The sequence below is a fragment of the Euprymna scolopes genome, chromosome 24 (genome assembly GCF_053919585.1).
Source record: "Euprymna scolopes isolate OS-2025 chromosome 24, ASM5391958v1, whole genome shotgun sequence".
Taxonomy (NCBI): Eukaryota; Metazoa; Mollusca; class Cephalopoda; order Sepiida; family Sepiolidae; genus Euprymna; species Euprymna scolopes.
The window spans coordinates 6,010,652-6,030,963 of NC_136505.1; the positions used below are offsets into that span (position 1 = coordinate 6,010,652).

General features: G+C 34.0%; 1 protein-coding gene across 1 annotated transcript in view; it reads left to right on the top strand.

Moving 5' to 3' along the window:
• LOC145246459 (growth hormone secretagogue receptor type 1-like) overlaps nt 1-20,312 on the top strand; it is a 601,437-nt gene that overhangs the window by 90,594 nt on the left and 490,531 nt on the right. The window lies entirely within an intron of this gene.

The following is a 20,312-nucleotide window of genomic DNA, read 5'->3' on the forward strand; positions in this document are numbered from 1 at the left end:
AAAACGAAAGAGGCAATAAAACGCCAAAGTTTATCAGGTCACATGTAACAATGTTAACAGCTTCGATAAGACGACCATTTTAAAACGGACGTGAATCACAATCTTTTGTGACAACGTCCTTGCCTGTAAAGTTGAACGCATCTAAGATGGCAGCCTCCAGAGAGTCGATGGAGTTGCTTACGTGTTTTGTCTTGGCTCACTTCACGCCCCAGTAGAAATAGTCAAAAACATTACAGTTGTATGAGTAAGGAAGCCACAAGTCCGATAAAAGGTGATAAGAGACGTTATTGAACAGTCAAACCTTTTCAGTTTAGTCGTGTGTAAAGCAAAAGTGTCCTACTATAAAATACAGGCGCATCTGATGGAAATTTCGTCTGTACTCTACATTTCCTTCTATCTCTTGGTACTTTTGTTAACTTTTTATCAAGTGTTGGGGCTCATTCGAAATGAATGTTTCGCCTTAAAGTACAGTTGAATTATAATACTTGACTTGACGAGCCATTACTGCATGCAATCAGAAGGTTCAGTGCAATGCAATGTATTGTGGACTAAGTCAATGCGTGTGTAGCTTCCTCTTTGTTCATTGCGATGGGCCACGAACTAGAGCAAACAGTTTGGTTGAAAAATGGACGATTTTACCGATCTCAATCAAAAATATGGGAGTGTGAAACATTAGTGATTATCATAAAATCCAGGGCGACGTCAGGTCACCCAGCTTTTTTTTTGTTGTATGTATGGAAATTCATTTTTAATTTTTTTCAGTGATTTTAAAGTAAATTGTAATTTTTCATAATAAATTTTCATTTCTGTCACATAAGATCTTTCAATTTTGTATTACATAGTTATGCGAGTAAAAATGCGTTGATAATTTTTCATTTTGTTCTATAAAAACAAAAATAAAAAGAAGCCATTCGAGAACCTGTATTCTAAACAATCTATATCGAAATGTATAAAACTCACAGTATGCATGTCTCTCTGTCTAGATTTTTTTCCTTTCAAATTTTGCTTTCAGTTTCGATTCTGACTGATTGCACCCAAGACACAGTTTTTAACCATAATATTGGGCACACCTTCCTGGTGTAGACCCGTGCTAGGGGTCACAAATGAAAGAAACCACAAGTAGTGTTGCCTTATAAACTTTGGCGTTTTATTGCCTCTTTCGTTTTCTTTTTGTTAAGTTTGGAACTTGAACCGCAGCGCCATACATAAAAACATACGTAAATGTTTGTTCCTAATATTAGCATGAGTGTTGAAAAGAATGTATTTATCATAAAGAATACAGGAGCCCCTAAAGTGGTATGAGAAGAACGTGTTCGTAGCATGCGGTTTAACATGGTATGAATGTCTCCATTTTGTCTATGAAACCAGGGGCATTCATACGACTGTTTGATTCTACTTAGTTCTTAAATAGAGATGATTTGTACACCACCACACTACCATATAAAATAATTGATATATAATTAGTTCGATTATAATATATATGAAAGCTGGATCAATTAAACTATATTTAAGCATATTTTACTACTGGGCTACGTCGAGCGCCTCCAGCTAGTTTAATAAACATTGGAAATATTTTAATTTTAAATTAAAGCTTAACCTTTATTATCTTCTTTTTATTCTGCTAAAATGTCAAATTAACTGCATTTAGGAGAATATATATGACATGAATACTTTTTTTTCATCAAAATCGGATGTGTGTGCAATTACATAAAAGTTTAAACTCCCTTCTTACCTCTTACCGTCCAACTAAAACAAATAAGTTCCCGTATTATTACCCTGTTTCACGTAGTTGCTGTGTTCCAACATTTATAATGATCGGTTAAATTGTTATCCAGCGAATCGTGTGCATATAATCAAATAAATATATACACTCGGCTAACTTTATGTCTGTAACGTCACCTGCACTAACAGCATTATATCCTAATAACTAACCAAGCAAACTTTCAAAAAGGCTTACAAAATATAATAAGAAAAAAACACTGCCATTTACACTGCTTCAAATTGTAAGGTTCGTATTCCAGTCATCGGAGTCTTATCGTTTGGACACATAAACAAACAATGAATCAAGCGCGATACAAGCAAGTAGAGGGTAGTTTTAAAATGTTTTAAAACGGTCTTAGTTAACTTTAGTAAAAACAAAAATCACAAGTTTTAATCGTGTAACCTCATCACGTGGCTGAAGACGATTCGGGAGAATGAAAAAAATGTGCAAATATGACGGGTTGTATTCGCACTGGGACGCCATATTAGATCGTAAGACTGTCAATTCAAAAAATTGGATCCAAAAAGTAACAACTTCGAACTTTCGATTCAGTTAATCAATCATGTATCAAAGAAAAATTCTGCACAAACAAGTGAATTTTATATATATATATATATATATATATATATATATATATATATATATAAATACTTAATAAAAGGCAAGTATTACGCTATGTTCATTAGTTTGGCTTCATATCTAGCTAAACGAACCAATCGAAATTCTGGCAACGAGGCTAAAATTAGTCTCCACTCGTTCGTAATATACCAGACAGTTCTTATATTAGAGGACAAAAGTCTCTTTGAAGTTTGAATTTTTGTTCTTGGAGACTCGCAAGGCGTAAATTAATAAAATTATGTTTTATAAACGAATTAGTGTTTTCTATTCGATCGTTTTCTTTATTATCCTATGTTTTATAATCTACGTTTTCTTTGCTTTTATACAATCCGTTCTTATTTCGTTTATATATATTTTTATGTTTACTAGCCGTTTACACATCTTATGACATCACAAGCAGTCACACACTAAAACCCTAGACATAAAGAAGAAAACGGTAGTCTAGTGGTTGACGAAAAAAACACTTTCACTTAGGATGTCTGCAACATTACTGTGGTTCTTCTCGTGACTACCCGATGCCTTTATCAAGCGAATTCCTACTAGAATATTATCGAGGAAACCCATGTTAACGATATAACATTTGGATTCATACGATATGATGATTAATGTAATTACATATCTATCTATATATCTAAAAGGGAGAATGTGTGAGGACACTTCTCAACGTATATACTAAACAATGTTTTTATCTACAGACTTGAAATTTGGAACACAGGGTATTCAGATGTGGAAAACTTTTAAACAGTTTCCACCCGGATAAAAACAGCTGCTAAGAGGTCAATATTGATTAATTGGTGAGTGGAATCGGTTGATTTTTACCTGATTGTTACCTGTTGCACGAATGCACATGCGTGCATGGTTCTTTTTTTACATGGTAGTCACCACTTATCAAGGCCCGGAAGACACTCGGGGATAAGGGTTATTGCGTGTGCAGTAATCTATGGGATATTATCGTAGTAATCGTTAGTAATGGAGATTTGATAAAGTGTCTTACTTAAGGGCGCGGTTTATCAGGAATCTGTTTATGTCGGACTGGAAACAGGCAAACGGAAGTGACTTCGACAGGCGTTGCACTTCTAAGAAATAAACTTTTATCATTGAATCTACGTTTTGATTTAGGCACAGATAAAGAGTGGGGAAAATTACTGACAGTGGTTTCAGCTAGACGGGTGTTTTTCGTGAAAGACTGACAAGGATGGGTCACAGATTGGAGCTCAGACGAGCACTTTCCATGGAAATAACGAAAAAACAATGATAGGCTCGCAACGTCACTTCTGTAGGAAAGAGGTTGCAGAGAAGAGAAAAGAGCATCCCCATCTAAACTACGAAGTCTATTTTTTACTCTGTCAAGGCAGGATAGGCTGTGGCAGCAGTACTCCATGATTACATGTACTTTGCTTTTATAGAGATAGAGAATTGCATCAGCAGTGAGAAGGATCCTATCATTTTTCCAGCGACTTTGGCAACAGACTTGATGTACGTGTTCCATTTCAGGTCTGGAGAAAAGGTCAATCCCAGAAGCTTGTCAAAACATGGAGCCTCCCCAAGACGAGAGCCATCCTTTCCAATTGATGCACATTATAATACTTTATTACTTGTCTGTTTGGCTGATGTAAGTTTATATATTAAAGCTTTGACAGTTATTTACCATTTAAGCTATTTATCGTTTAATATTCAGACACAAAGAATAATAGATTGTATGCTTCAATAAATTTAACATTTGATTTTGTTTCAGCGTAATTAAAAGAATATAAGATATCCAGTATATCTATATAGTGTGGGAATAAACCATTTCCTAGCCAATATTATTCAACCTGGCAACGGCGGCTATATACAGCTAAAAACTCAATAGAATATGCGTATATAAAAACGTGAGACAACCACAAATCTTCGCATTAGCCTGACGAATCCTAGCGTTGATGAAACGCGGAATATTCTATTTAGCTTAATTGCCATATATATTTTTATAACTTACTATATATATATATATATATATATATATATATATATATATAAAGCTGAACGTTTGTGTGTGTGTTTTTTTTTTTTACAAAGGCATCACCACATTATCAAGGCCCAGAGGCCACTCAAGGATAAGGGTTAAAGAGTGTACAGTAGAAATTGGTCAATATAGTAATCATTAGTAATGAAAATTTGGTAAATTTAATAACTTATATGGAACGGCTCATCAAGAACTTATTTACTTTAGACTTGAACACAACCATATTGTAGTCAGCCGGAAAGCAGGAAAACGGAAGACAATTCCACAGGCGTGCAGTTCTAAGAAAGAAGCTTTGTTCATGGAATCTACACTTTCCATGAAAATAACGATACATCAGAGACAAATTCGCAACATCTCTTCTGTGAGATAGAGGTTGCAAGGAGGAGAAAAGGACATCTCCTACGAGGCTACGAAGTCTATTTTGAACTCTATCAAGGCAGGACAAGTCCTTTCTAGCAGCTCCTGCCCAGATGTGGCAACAGTATTCCATCCTTGGACGTACCTGGCTCTTATATAGGTAGAGAATAGCATCAGCAGTGAGATATCTACTGGATCGATAGAAAGATCCCACCATTTTTCCAGCGGCCTTGGCAACAGATTTGATATACGTGTTCCATTTAAGATCAGGAGTAATGGTCAAGCCCAGAAGCTTGTCAAAACTTGAGGCCTCCTGAAGACGAGAGCCATTCATTTCAATTGATGACAAATGTGAATTAGAATGTTGATGATATAAAGAGAGAAGCTTGGTTTTAGATGCATTAAAAGTAACCAGCCACTCCTTTCCCCATTGTACTACGTGCTCAAGATCAGAGGAGAGAGAATTGGAGAGAACTTGGACGTTTACTGTCTTAGATGTGCTACCATAAATGGTAGTGTCGTCAGCATAAATGTCTACAAATGATGTAAGGATATGATTTGGAAGATCATTAATGTAGATCAGGAAAAGAGTTGGGCCCAGGATGGATCCCTGAGGGACACCGGCATTAATACTGTGAGCTTCTGATTTTTGCCCCTCAACTACTACTCTTATGAACCTATCAGAAAGAAAAGATTTAATAATTGAGAAGACTTTTCCAGCTATACCATAGCTAGCGATCTTATGAAGTAAACCTTTATGCCATACCCTATCAAAGGCTTTAGATATGTCAAGAGCAATTGCCCTAGAAAGATTGCCACCGTCGAGAGATTTGCTAATCCTATGCGATATAACTGTAAGGACATCTGCTGTAGATCTAGCAGAACGGAAACCATATTGAGTGTCACTAAGAAGGTTATTTTTGTTGAGATGTTTGATTACTTCTGTATTTAACACAGATTCTAGCAACTTACTCATGACGCACAGGAGACTTATTGGCCTGTACTGAGAGGGGGATGAGCGATCACCTGAATTCTTAAATACAGGGCATACTGATGAGATTTTCCAGGGAGATGGGAAACTATTCTCCTAAAGACAACGTTTAAACAGTTTTGTAAGTATGGGCGCTAATTCAGGTTGAAGTTTTTTTAGTACTATAATTGGAATACCATCAGGGCCAGTTGCTTTACTCGAATCAAGGTTTTTGATTAGCTTCGCAACATCACGTACAGATATACGTATATCACATAGCGGGTTTTCTGATACAGGAGGAAATATTGGGGGTTGGCGGTCTTGGTCGCAAAGGGTAGAATTAGCTGCAAAGTTCTTGACAAAGAGTTTGGCTTTGTCTGATGCTGACGAGATTACCTCAGATCCAGTGATAATAGTTGGGATGGAGCACACGCTTCTGTTCAGGATTCTGTTTGCTATTTGCCAAAACTGGTGGGAACCAAGCCGCTGCTCAGCTACTTTGGACTTAACAGATTGAGCATACATCTCTCTTGCGTTCCTTATTACTTTCTTACAATGGTTGCTGGCAGTCCTGAAAACGGCTTTAGTTTCCATACATCTATTACGTTTGAAGCAGTGGAAAAAGTGATTTCTGTGCGCAATGGCAGCAGCACATTCTGGAGAGAACCATGGCTGGCTGTTAGGTTTTTGCTGAAACTTTTTAGAGGGTATGAAATGGTCAATACCTACAATTAACCATTCAGTTAGGTCTAATACTATAGAGGACACATCCTTTTTAAACATGGAATGCAGAGGTAGATCAGATATAAATGTACGGAAGCTATCCCAGTCAGCCTTAGTGTATCGATATACTGTACGATGAAGAGGTACGTCTGGGGACTTATTACATTTCATTTTTATCTTAATTGATACAACAGAGTGGTCGGAAGATCCAAGAGGCGACAGAACAGAAACTGAACATAGTTCAGGGCAAGTTGTGAGAAAAAGGTCTAGTAGGCTCGCATACTGGCCGTCATTATCGGGCACACGGGTAGGTTCCTGAACAATCTGAGTGAGGTCATAGGCAATGGAGAAATCATGACAGAACCTCCCCTCATCATCGGTCTTGTTTGAGTGGGTCAACCATTCGACGTTGTGAACATTGAAGTCTCCACATACGTGAATGTTAGCTGAAGGATAAGTAGAAAGGACTTGGTCAATTTTCTCAGATATGCTTTGAAAGATAGTAACTCCGCTGTTGTGGGGGCGATAGAGAGTAAATATAAATGCAATAGTGTGAGCTAAAGCAACCCGGAAGCACATATAGGGTAAGTTAGGATCTTCCCTGGAGATGTCCCTCCCACATGGAAAGCTATCTTTAATATAAGCACATATTCCATGCCCATGGCGATCTTGGGGGTCAGATTTAGAAGTTAAGTTAGAGTATCCTGAAATTGTAAACTCATCTAGGGAAATAGCCTGTCCAATGCCAGTTTCACTTAAAAATAAAAGGTCTGGTTTTGTCTCCTGTAATTGGGTTTCAACCTCTGGAAGGTTAGAACGAAGACCCCTGATGTTGGAGAAGGAGACATGGTAGTAGTGGTCTACGTTGGAAGTTAGAGAACCGGGTTTAATCGTGTATTTTTTCTTGAAACTTGTCATGATGAAATTTTGGAATTTGTGGACTAGGTCGACAGATTTACTTAGAGCAGGACAGAGAGGGGAAACTAAGAGAGAAAAAGAAACGAAGAATTTTCTTTTGTGTGTGTGTGTGTGTGTGTGTCTGGTCACGAATAGGCTACTATACGGTTGACTATTATAGAAAACTGATCACATATAATGATAGAAGATGTATCGAGACACAGAATGGGTATGTTTGATCTGGCATAATGATGATTCATTTAAATTGTGGAGCCTGCGTACGCGCCTGGTCCACAAAGTATGGAAATAAAAAATGTAAAAATAAAAAGAAACACGTTTACAAGTGGTTTTGATATAAATGTACATAATAATACTTTGATAAGTATATTTAACTTAAATAGGGATGGTATAATAAAATCGTGGTGCCTGCGTTCGCGCCTGGCCCCCATAGAATGGAAATAGACACACACTTTAATAAAGACTTTTCATATCTATCTGCGTAAATATAGTTTGATAATTATGTTTCACTTTGAAGAAATATGTTATAATAAAATTATGGGGTGCTCGTTCGCGCCTGACCTCCATACAGTGGAAATATGTCACAAAGTTTAACCAGTTTTTTTTTATATATAGATCCACAGAATATTGTGATAAGTGTTTCAGTGTGAACAAGTATAGTATAATAAATTATGGGGTTTATCTAATTTATTTTTACTTTCATCATATTTTGCTTTGGTTTTGATACCTCAAAATTCGAAACTATCTCTTTACAACCCTTCCTTATTATAACCTATCATATGTTCATAAATCAGAGTCCATTTTCTGTAGGCTTTTTTTGAACCCACTCAACGACGGGTACTTTTGCTAGTATATATATATATATATATATATATATATATATATATATATATATATATATATATATATATATAAACGTGGAAATGACATTATTGAAATGGACGTTATTAAAAAGTTCTTAATAGAAATATCCATCGGTTTGTATGGTGCAACAGTTGTGTCGCTACAGATTTCCCGTCAAGGACATCCTTACCTAGCACTGAAAGCTCGCCTTTCATAGTGACGGAGAATGACAAATTGTCTATACATAGAATAGCAAACATCCGTTCTTCGTTACCTTAATTAACGTGTATATATACTGTCTCGCTCTTACGTCACAATTATGAAATACGCAAACACCACCCTCAATTGAAACATTCAGATCAAAAATGAATAAGTCTAGTCATTATAACAATGCAATTTGAAATAACCTCTAGTACAATCAGACGGTATAAATAGAATAGGATGCATAATTTTTGAACGACTCTAATAAATACACACACATACACATACAAGCAAACAATATACTAACGATGTATATGTTTACATTATTTTTACTATTTGTTTCTTATTTAGTGGCGTTTACGAACACAAAGTGAGTTTTGTAAATGTTAAACCGTACCTTGATCTTTCTCAGTGAAGTGAATGGCATGTGTGTGAACGGTGGGGAAATGGTGAAGGAGAGGAAGGTGTAGCTTACGAGAGGATTCCGTTAAAGCTTTGACGTGGTGATTATCTTTGCTGGCAAAGTTGACCATCCTTCGACATTCAAGTGAGTTTTAAAAAATCGGTATGAATATATATATATATATATATATATATATGTGTGTGTGTGTGTGTGTGTGTGTGTGTGTGTATGTGTGTGTGTGTGTGTGTAAATATATAGACACATATACACGTATGTAGAGGGTGAGGGAGGGGGATATGCAGGGAACAGTAACGAGAAAACAAAAGTTCCTGACTACAACTCAAAAAAGTTTATAGTGGATCATAAAATGTGGATGGATTCGCTACGGTGTGTGACAGCTACTTAGCTGAACTGGATTTGTTGAATGAAAAGGAAGACTTTTGCTCTCTCAATGAAATTGAGAAATATAGAAAGTTAAAACTAAAGAGAAAATGAAAGTGTAGGGATGGTTTTCACTGAGAAAATGACAAATATTTCTCCCCGGGCAATACTGGGAATACTCGCTTTTGTGGGAAAATGTTGAATCAGCGTTTTTGTAGAATTAGTAGTTATTGAGTTCACCTAAATCTTTTTTAAGTTCTGAGATGCTTGTTGAATGTCAGAATGAGTTAGGTTTTTATATTTTTTTTCATTTTTTTACGTCTTACTTTCTGTGTGATTAAATTATGACGATACAGTTAATTTGGTTTGACGGATTATAATGCATAACCACTGGATACTGTGTGTATATTTAATAATTGTGTGTTTCTGGTTATTAAGGCGTATACGGAACTCCATGCAGGTTTCCCCGACGTAGTTGACCTTATGTAGATCACGTTTAGGCTATCGCAGTTGAGAATTAGATGTCGGTGCCTGGAAGTGAATACGTAGTTGGTGTTGATGTGTTGACATATTTTACTGTTGTTGCAAAGAGAAAAAGTACACAAAACCTCAGCGTCATCCGTCGGTACTTTCCGTGGACTCGTTATCACGTCTGTCTCATCTGCTCCAGTGGCCTGTTTTTTTATAAAAGACAGAGTCCTCCAAAGTTGCATATGTGCGCGAGAACACACGAGATTCTGCGAGACTGCATTGTTATATAAGGCCGCAGGCGCTATCTTTGACCCTTTTCAGCATCTAGTTTGTTTTATCTTTGGTTTCTTTGGTGTTTATTTTTGTGGATTTCAGTAGAGAATTACGTTTAAGTATCGTTTAGCTTTAATAAAAAAGTGTTTTATATTGAGTTGTTGGGTAGGATCCTGTTACAGTTGCTTGAATAATTGCTTTAGGGGGCTGTGTAGTTTTTTTTTTTAGTGTTATTGTTAAAATCAAATACCGTATGCATTTGTGGCTTCCTTTTATTGTTTTATGTCAGTAGATTCTATCTGTTTATATGTAAGGCTTGGCTGATAGTTTCTGTTATTATTTTGAGTGGTAGTTGCTGCAAGGTTGGCTAAAATGTAGTTCCTGTGTGACATACTCATATGCAGATCCCTTTACTGCTTAGACTTTGGTGTAGACGCTGGATCCCTTTGTCGGTATAGGGTGGCTTCTCTTAAACTTGAGAATAAAAAAAGCATAGAAACTTATTTGTCTTTACACAGTGATCACCACTTATCAAGGCCCGGAAGCCGCTCAGGGATAAGGGTTATTGCAAGTACATTACGTTAGTGTGGAGATTTGATGAATTGTTTACTTAAGGTGGCGGTTCATTAGGAATTTAACGTTTGACTTGAACACATCCAAGTTGTAGTCAGGTGGGAAGCAGGCAGACGGAACAGAGTTCCACGGGCGTGCAGTTCCAAGAAAGAAGCTTTGTTCATGGAATCCACGTTTTGATTTAGGCACAGATAAAGAGTGGGGGAAATTTTTCACAGTGGATTCGGCTAGACGGGTGTTTTTCATGAATGATTGGCGAGGGGGGGACCAGAGATTGGAGTTCAGACGAGCACCTCCATCAATCGTAAAATAAGAAATATAAATAAATCATTCCAAAAATTATAGAAAGTTCTCACCTAATAATGTCAGCTGATAAACCATGAACTTATGCAGAATGTGTTTTGATACATAAAATAGCCTCATTATGAATGACCTTAAAAAAATTATAAAAGATCAACATTAAAAATATGTGAAAAAATAAACATTAAAAATAAAGTTGAAGCATATAAACCACTTTGTCTACGATGTTCACTGAAAGATCACAAACCAAAATTGAACTTTAATAATAAACATAGAATAAGATCAATTGCACTAGGTATATATGGCATTGGAAATATAAGTAAAAAAATCTTTTAAAACAAGAATTCAACATTACCTACGGTTTCTTATGTTGAAGTCACTGATATGTTCCAGAAAATACCAGAAAACACAAGCAGTAACCTCATTAAGTTTTACATTAATTCTTTTTATCCGTCTATATTTCCTGAACTCGTTAAAATTGGCAGAAAAATATTACTAAATTAGAAATAGATATAAAATTTGAGGAAAGAACTTTAATAAACTACGATAACATATTATGAACAAGAAAAATAGAAATGCAAATTTTCATATTATGATAAACTCTGCAGATTCTGCGGTGTACATTAACTTAATTGGAATGTACATATTCAAAAAATTATTTTAAAAAATACCAGGCTTAAAGTGGGGCTGCATTGCGATGACGCGTTAATTCAGTTAATATACGTGATATACTAGTAAAAAAACTATATGGGACGAAGTTAATTAATATCCAACAAGTTATTGCATTCAGAAACAAATTGTATTAATTATAATTACAAATACAATAAACAGTAATACTTATGCCAGTTTGATGTTTGGTAGTTTCCAAAACGGTTGTTCTGGAGAATGATTTTTATTGAAGAAAATTAGGTAACAGAGAATAGTTTTTATGAATTTCAGTAAATTCTTTTGAGTTCTGCACGTCCTTTCAGTAATTTATTTTTAAAAATCTTCCTGTCAAAGATTCTTTTTTTATGTTTATAAATAGCCCCCATTAAAATAATAGTGGGTAATTTGCATAAAGTCACTTATGCTAATTGCCCTAAAGGTGTTCTAAGGCTATTTCCAATATACTCCGTCAATGAAGATTGCAATAAATATGTGGCAATTCAATTTTATTTTATTGATGGAGTTTATTAAAAGATATTTTTATGAAAAGGTGAATGCATATATTTTGGAAAAGTTGATTTTTTTATTGGTTTTTAAACTCTCCTTCTTTTTAAAAGTTTATTTTAAATAGTTCATTTTTAGCGACTTCTTTAAAATACTTTATATATATTTATATGTTAATCGAAAAAATTGTTGTCCTAAAGAAATAAACAGTGGCAGGGCGAAACGGTAAAATTGTTGCCCTAAAAAAAGAAACAGTGTCAGGAGGAAACGGTAAAATTGCCATAACATTCAATTCATTTAGATTATTTATAACCTCAATAATTCGTATTGTTTTCTTTGTATTTTCTTTAAAGATATGTTTTTTCGCATGATCGTAAAACTTAAGAAAGAAAGAGTGGCAGGGTGAAACGGTAAAATTGTAGCCCTAAAGAAAAAAAACAGTGGCAGACTGAAACGGTAAAATTGTTGTCCTAAGGAAAGAAACAGTCCCAGGGTGAAACGGTAAAATTGTTCCCCTAAGTAAAGAACCAGTGGCAGGGTTAACCGTTACAGTTATTGCCCTAAAGAAAGAAACATTGACAGGGTGAAACGGTAAAATTATTGTTCGAAAGAAAGAAACAGTGGCAGGGTTAAACGGTAAAATTGTTGGCCTAAAGAAAGAAACAGTGGAAGGGTGAAACGGTAAAATTGTTAGCCTAAAGAAAGAAACAGTGAAAGGATGAAACGGTAAAATTGTTGGCCTAAAGAAAGAAACAGTGAAAGGGTCAAACGGTAAAATTGTTAGCCTAAAGAAAGAAACAGTGAAAGGATGAAACGGTAAAATTGTTAGCCTAAAGAAAGAAACAGTGAAAGGGTGAAACGATAAAATTGTTGCTCTAAAGAAAGAAACAGTGGCAGGGTTAATTAGTAAAATTGTTGTCCTAAAGAAAGAAACAGTAGTAGAGTTAAACGGTAAAATTGTTGCCCTAAGGAAAGAAACCATGCCAGGGTGAAACGGTAAAATGGTTGTCCTAAACAAAGTAAGAGTGGCAGGGTGAAACGGTGAACTTGTTGCCTTAAAGAAAGAAACAGTGCCAGGGTTAATCAGTAAAATTATTGTCCTTAAGAAAAAAACAGTTGTAGGGTGAAACGGTAAAATTGTTGCCCTAAAGAAAGAAAATGTAGCAGGGTGAAACGGTAAACTTGTTGCCTTGAAGAAAGAAACAGTGGCAGGGTTAATAAGTAACATTGTTGTCCTAAAGAAAGAAACAGTGGTAGGGTTTATCAGTAAAACTTTTGTCCTAAAGAAAGAAACAGTGGTAGGGTTTATAAGTAACATTGTTGTCCTAAAGAAAGAAACAGTGGCAGGGTTATTCAGTAAAATGGTTGTCCTTTAGAGAGGAACAGTGGTAGGGTGAAACGATAAAATTGCTGCCCTAAAGAAAGAAACTGTGGCAGGGTGAAACGGGTAAATTGTTGTCCTGAAGAAAAAAAAACGGTTACGTGAAACAGTAAAATTGTTGTCCTAAAAAAGGAAACAGTGGAAAGTAAATCGGTAAAATTGTTGCCCTAAAAAAAGAAACAGTGGCAGGAGGAAACGGTAAAATTGTTACCCTAAAGAAAGAAACAATGGCAGGGTGAAATGGTAAAATTGTTGCCGTAAGGAAAGAAACGGTGACCGGGTATATCGGTAAAATTGTAGTCCTAAAAAGGAAACAATGGCAGGAGTAAACGGTAAAATTGTTGCCGTAAAGAAAATATCAGTGGCAGGAGGAAACGGTAAAATTGTTGTCCTAGAGTAAGAAACAGTGGCAGGAGTATTCGGATAAATGTTTGCCCTAAATAAACAAAAGGGGCAGGCGGAAACGGTAAAATTGTTGCCCTAAAGAAAGAAACAGTGGCAGGAGGAAATGATAAAATTGTTGCCCTTAAGAAAGAAACAGTGGCCGGAAGAAACGGTTAAATTGTTGCCCTAAAGAAAAAAACAGTGGCAGGAGGAAACGGTAAAATTGGTGCCCTAAAAAAGAAACAGTGGCAGAATTAATTAGTAAAATTATTGCCCTAAAGAAAGAAACATTGGCAGGAGGAAACGGTAAAATTGTCATAACTTTTAATCTGTTTAGATTATTTATAACGTCAATAATTCATATTTTTTTCTTTGTCTTTTCTTTAAAGATATGTTTTTTTCATTTTTTTCGCATGATCGTAAAACTTAACTTTCACGAAGACAATATGTGAAATTTTACAAATAATTTATTTTACAAATGTTAGACGACCACAGAGTAATTTAAAATCACAACAGGTTATCTGTTTACATAGTTTTCTCTACGGATTAAGAAAATAACACATTCGAACTGCTCTCTGCTATCTGTTAACGGAATGATTTTTTTCTGATATCTTTTTACTGGTAGGTGTTGCTTCATTTTTCTCTTATTTAAAACTTTCTACGCCATTTTTTCTTTTCCACTTTCTTGAAAATCTTTTGATTGGACATATATACCATTTTTTTTCTTTCCGTACTGATTCTTTTGCCATTTTATATTGATTCACGTTTTTTCTTTGGCATTAGCATTTTTATTCACGTTACATTTTATATCTATACAGAAACATTTAGCTCTAACAATCAGCAAAGGACTTCTCCCGTCCTCTAATTTCATTCTTTAAGGTTTAATTTGCGTTTTTCTTTCTTAACAAGTTTTTTCTATTACATTTTCTTTCGGTAAACCCACTACAATCTATTTCACATACAAATAAGTCTTGTCGCATATTGTGTCAACCTTTTGTACCCAAACACACACACATACACACACAGACACACACACACACACACACACACATATATATATATATATATTGTTAGTGATTTTCTTTAGATATAAAACTTGTTAGTGATTTGCTTTAGATATAAAACTTATTAGGACTTACGGTGTTCGGAAATTTAAGTTTATCTTTAATTAATTCCATAAGTTTTGTAAACTTCGGCACTTGTAATAATTTGAATTGTTATGTGCATATGTATGTAAATTATAATTTCTTATATCATTTTTATGTATGTTGAGTATGGTAAGTTTTAAGAATTTTGCGATATATGTGTGTGTGTGTGTGTGTGTGTGTATGTGTGGGTGTATGTGTTTTAGTGTATGTGTCTGTGTCTGTATACAGGGTATCCCTAAATGATTTGTAACATTTATTAGACTAAAGAAAATTAAATAATTAAATAAAAAGTGTGTTTCAAATGTACGTAGAACGCTATTTTATTACACAGATTTATATATTAAATTAGCCAAATTTTTCCACTATTGCTAACACACGCTTTACTCAAGTTTTTAAATATCTCAACGGAGCATTGCTGTGGAATCGCAGTGTATCATAACGAATAGCTCGTTTTAATTCTGCAAGAGATTGCCAGCGGTGGTTAAATAGTTTTGACGTAAAATATCCCACTCTATCGCAGTGGTTTAGATCAGGAGATCTTGCGGGCCCACCAATATCACCACATTCAGCAGTCCAATTCAGAAGGGTATTCTAATATTTGAAAAATGCATGCATACAGGTATTAATGAATTTTGACCTAATTAAAATTAAATAGCATACTGCCATCATTGTAAAAATTAAAAAAAATAATATTTTTTTTATAAAATAAAATACGCAGGCAGTGTGCTTGAAAGCCAAATCACAACGTAATATTTTCCTAATATTATGTTGTGATTTGGCTTTTAAGCATGCTTGATGCGTATTTTATTTATTTAAATTAAATAAACCTTTCTATAACAGAACTCACGCACTTCACATATATAATTTTTTGGCCCCGTCCCCTGCAAATGTATGAGAATATTTTAGAACATCCTGTATGAGTATCATGAAATAAGTAGACGTATTCTATTAATTAGCTGAATTCTGATCTTTTCCGAATAAAGGTCATCGCTTTTGACAGGAACTGGCTGATGTAATCGTTATATTAGCTGTAAGTTTGAGTACTTTCTAATACTTCTGACTTCATCGCCAGGGATAGATTAATCTAACTTGTTTTAAACATCCTATATTTGGTTAACAATAATTATTTTTATTAGTAATTCTTCTAATATTTCAAGTTTTCGTTTATTATAGATCCGTTCAATATGGATGTCTTGTCATCTAAAATCTTCCTAAATTGAAATAAGAGAAAAGAATGTTTATTAGTCAGATGATTAAATATAGCATTGTTTTCGGAGCGATTCATAGTTAATGTTCTCGACAATGTCGTAGTAGTCAAACCTATGTATATGTTTTTACATTTATTGTCGGAGACAGTCTTTCAAAGGGCATTTAAATTCATAAACTAAATTAGTCTTATCAAGAAACTTAATCGAATGAGAGGACTTATTCGTTATACAGGTTTTAAATTTATTGTAGTAACTGATTCATTTCTTTTTTGTTAGGGTTTATAAGTTGCACATTTTTTTGTTAGGGTTTATAAGTTGCACATTTTTTTTGTTAGGGTTTATAAGTTGCACATTTTTTTTGTTAGGGTTTATAAGTTGCACATTTTTTTGTTAGGGTTTATAAGTTGCACATTTTTTTGTTAGGGTTTATAAGTTGCACATTTTTTGTTAGGGTTTATAAGTTGCACATTTTTTTGTTAGGGTTTATAAGTTGCACATTTTTATTGTTAGGGTTTATAAGTTGCACATTTTTATTGTTAGGGTTTATAAGTTGCACATTTTTTGTTAGGGTTTATAAGTTGCACATTTTTTGTTAGGGTTTATAAGTTGCACATTTTTATTGTTAGGGTTTATAAGTTGCACATTTTTTGTTAGGGTTTATAAGTTGCACATTTTTATTGTTAGGGTTTATAAGTTGCACATTTTTATTAATAATATTTTAATACCTTTTCATCTATTCTATAATTATAATGCATTAGCGGGGCGTGCACGACATTGCCTGTTCGCAAAATACACTTAAATGATATTTTAACTTATCCAGATTTCGTATATATCATAAGAAAATAAATTATCTATCGATTATTGCATATGATATTGTAGTCGTGATCTTTTCATGATATACAGTGTTGATTTCAAAATTTTAAAAAATGTGACTTGTGTGCCATCAGTAAGGATGTAAACCGAAAGCAAAACTGTAAAGCAAAAAACAAAAATAGATAGACAGACAAACCTAGTGAGTTTTATGAATCATTACACTGAATAAATATGCCGGATTGCCTTTTTAATTGTATTTATCATTAATGTGTATACTCTAATTTACGTGAGTAACTAATAAAAAGATAATTATATTTTAATCTGTTTATTAAAATATTTTAGTTCTTTAAAAATAGTTGACATCCTTCCCCTATGAAATTTATGGCTTTCGAATCGTAGACTACAAAGACAATTTCCGGGATAGAAAAGTAAACAGATGTAAATGCTTGCACAATCAATTAAAGAGAATCTTTAATCATCCCTTGTGTGCCATCAGCTAGAATCGAAACCGAAACCGATAAAAATCTATAACATAAAACGTTAATGACATTCACTTCGACCAACGTAACTCGAACACGATATCATTCGAAATAAGTTTACACATTTATACTGATTTCCGCATGCGTATAAGAGTAGTTTTACTATATTAATGCTTGGCAATTTATGATTTTTCAATTTGACCCCGTTTTGTAACTTCTTTAAAACTATTTTAATCGGCTTGAAATTAAAAGTAATACAATCATTTGATCTGTACATGTATTGCCTTCGATCTACCATTTCGGAGGATATACAATTTGAAACAAAAAACCATGGTGACAGACGCGCAGAAAACCCGACAAAGTGAGATTTCTAAATGAGATTTGGTTTTGATAAAATAATTTTATATATACATTATATTAGGTGTATATTTGGATATTATATTATTTCGAATAATATTTTTAATTTCTCAATGCATTTGTCAATAACATGGGCGGGATATCATTATTTATTAGATGCTGTTTAAGATTGTTGCATTCATATTCCGAAGAAGCGAGGATTAAGTTAATCCGGATTACTAAATCGTTGATTATAACTGTTTTGTAGTGAAAGGGGCACTCACCGAGCTGAGTTCTGTAAATTGCTAGTTCTTCTTAAAGAAGCTAAAATATTTAGGGCAGATAATTGACAATAATTCAAACCAGACCCGCAAACGACCCAAACTATCAAGGACATACCCGCACCTGATTACATGACTTACATCCAGGCTGTATTGATATTAGTAAGTTATATATATATATATATATATATATATATATATATATATATATATATATATATATATATATATATATATCCCAAACGTTTATGATATGATGTAATCTAGTGCACATAAGCACGTGAGTAGATGGCAAGGGCAGCGAAGTACGACTGGGTTGCGGGGACATCATAAGCAGCAGTAGTCGAAAAACACGCATATGCAAATAAGGAAGCGTGTATGAGAAAAAGAAAAAGGGGAGAGAAGATACAGCTCGTGCTCGTCGAAGAAAATGGACGTGTAAAAACTCAAGCGAGAAATTGCTGACTACGGACAGCGTAATTCGGAGAGGATAAGTGTACACTGCGTAGGATGGACGATGGCTGGAGACGTTTAAGTAGTGTCGAAACAATTATAACGGTAATAACTAAACTTTTGTTAAGAATAAAATAAATGCCGACCTGGAGTTTTATTTATTTATTTATTTTTATTTTATTTTATTTTTTTTTTTTGAAATTGCAAGTAAGAGCGCCGTTAAGTAATTTAGTTAAAAACACAAATTGGATATGGTCAGAAGAACACAAACAGGTGTTTAAAAAATGTCTGTTAGCAAAGCTATCGTTAGCACATTACGAATAAAAAGAGAGAAATCATTGTAACAGCAGACAGGATGCTGTACTGCTGCACAATTTCAAACATCTATCGTCAAAACCAATAACGCATGCCTCGAGAACGTTACTGGTCGCGGAATGAAATTACAGTGAAATAATAAAAGACAGTTAATAAACAATTTTATGTTCGAAAAATGGTATACCGTTTCACACGGCAAATTAACTAAAACCATTGAACTATAACTTTTAAATGAAATAATTCACGCCATGATTTATACTTCATTATAGAGATTACCTCGATTAAACAGTAATAGCAGCGATAAGAGACGAAGGCTAATTGCCGAATCTGTTAAGCAATACTATTAAAACAAATAAAAACTTTTACGCTCGAAAATATGAAAAAAAAGCATCAAAGAAACCTGATTCTATTAGCGAAACAGAAAAGGGAAGTATGGTGGAACGGGGAAAATAAAAAGAGAAACAGTGCCATTCTTGTGTATATATGCCAACGTATAATAACAATACAGATTGTGCAGTAATGCCGTGTACATTGCTAAGAGGAATACAAAAAAAAAATAAAAGTGAATTTACAAATAAAATCGTAAATGAGAGGTTACACGTATTTACCATTGATTGACCAGAAAGTAGAAAGGCGGTGAAACAATGGGGTAAACAACATTGTAAAACTATGTGGTAAAATAATGCGGTAAAACAATGTGGTAAAATAATGTGGTAAAATAATGCGGTAAAACAATGTGGTAAAACAATGTGGTAAAATAATGCGGTAAAACAATGCGGTAAAACAATGTGGTAAAATAATGCGGTAAAACAATGTTGTAAAACAATGTGGTAAAACAATGCGGTAAAACAATGTTGTAAAACAATGTGGTAAAACAATGTGGTAAAATAATGTGGTAAAACAATGTGGTAAAATAATGTGGTAAAACAATGTGGTAAAACAATGTGGTAAAACAATGTGGTAAAATAATGCGGTAAAACAATGTTGTAAAACAATGTGGTAAAACAATGCGGTAAAACAATGCGGTAAAACAATGTGGTAAAACAATGTGGTAAAACAATGTGGTAAAATAATGTGGTAAAACAATGTGGTAAAACAATGCGGTAAAACAATGTGGTAAAATAATGTGGTAAAACAATGTGGTAAAATAATGCGGTAAAACAATGCGGTAAAACAATGTTGTAAAACAATGTGGTAAAACAATGTGGTAAAATAATGTGGTAAAATAATGTGGTAAAACAATGCGGTAAAACAATGTGGTAAAATAATGCGGTAAAACAATGCGGTAAAACAATGTTGTAAAACAATGTGGTAAAATAATGTGGTAAAATAATGTGGTAAAATAATGCGGTAAAACAATGCGGTAAAACAATGTGGTAAAATAATGCGGTAAAACAATGTTGTAAAACAATGTTGTAAAACAATGTGGTAAAACAATGTGGTAAAATAATGTGGTAAAATAATGCGGTAAAACAATGTGGTAAAACAATGTGGTAAAATAATGCGGTAAAACAATGCGGTAAAACAATGTTGTAAAACAATGTGGTAAAACAATGTGGTAAAATAATGT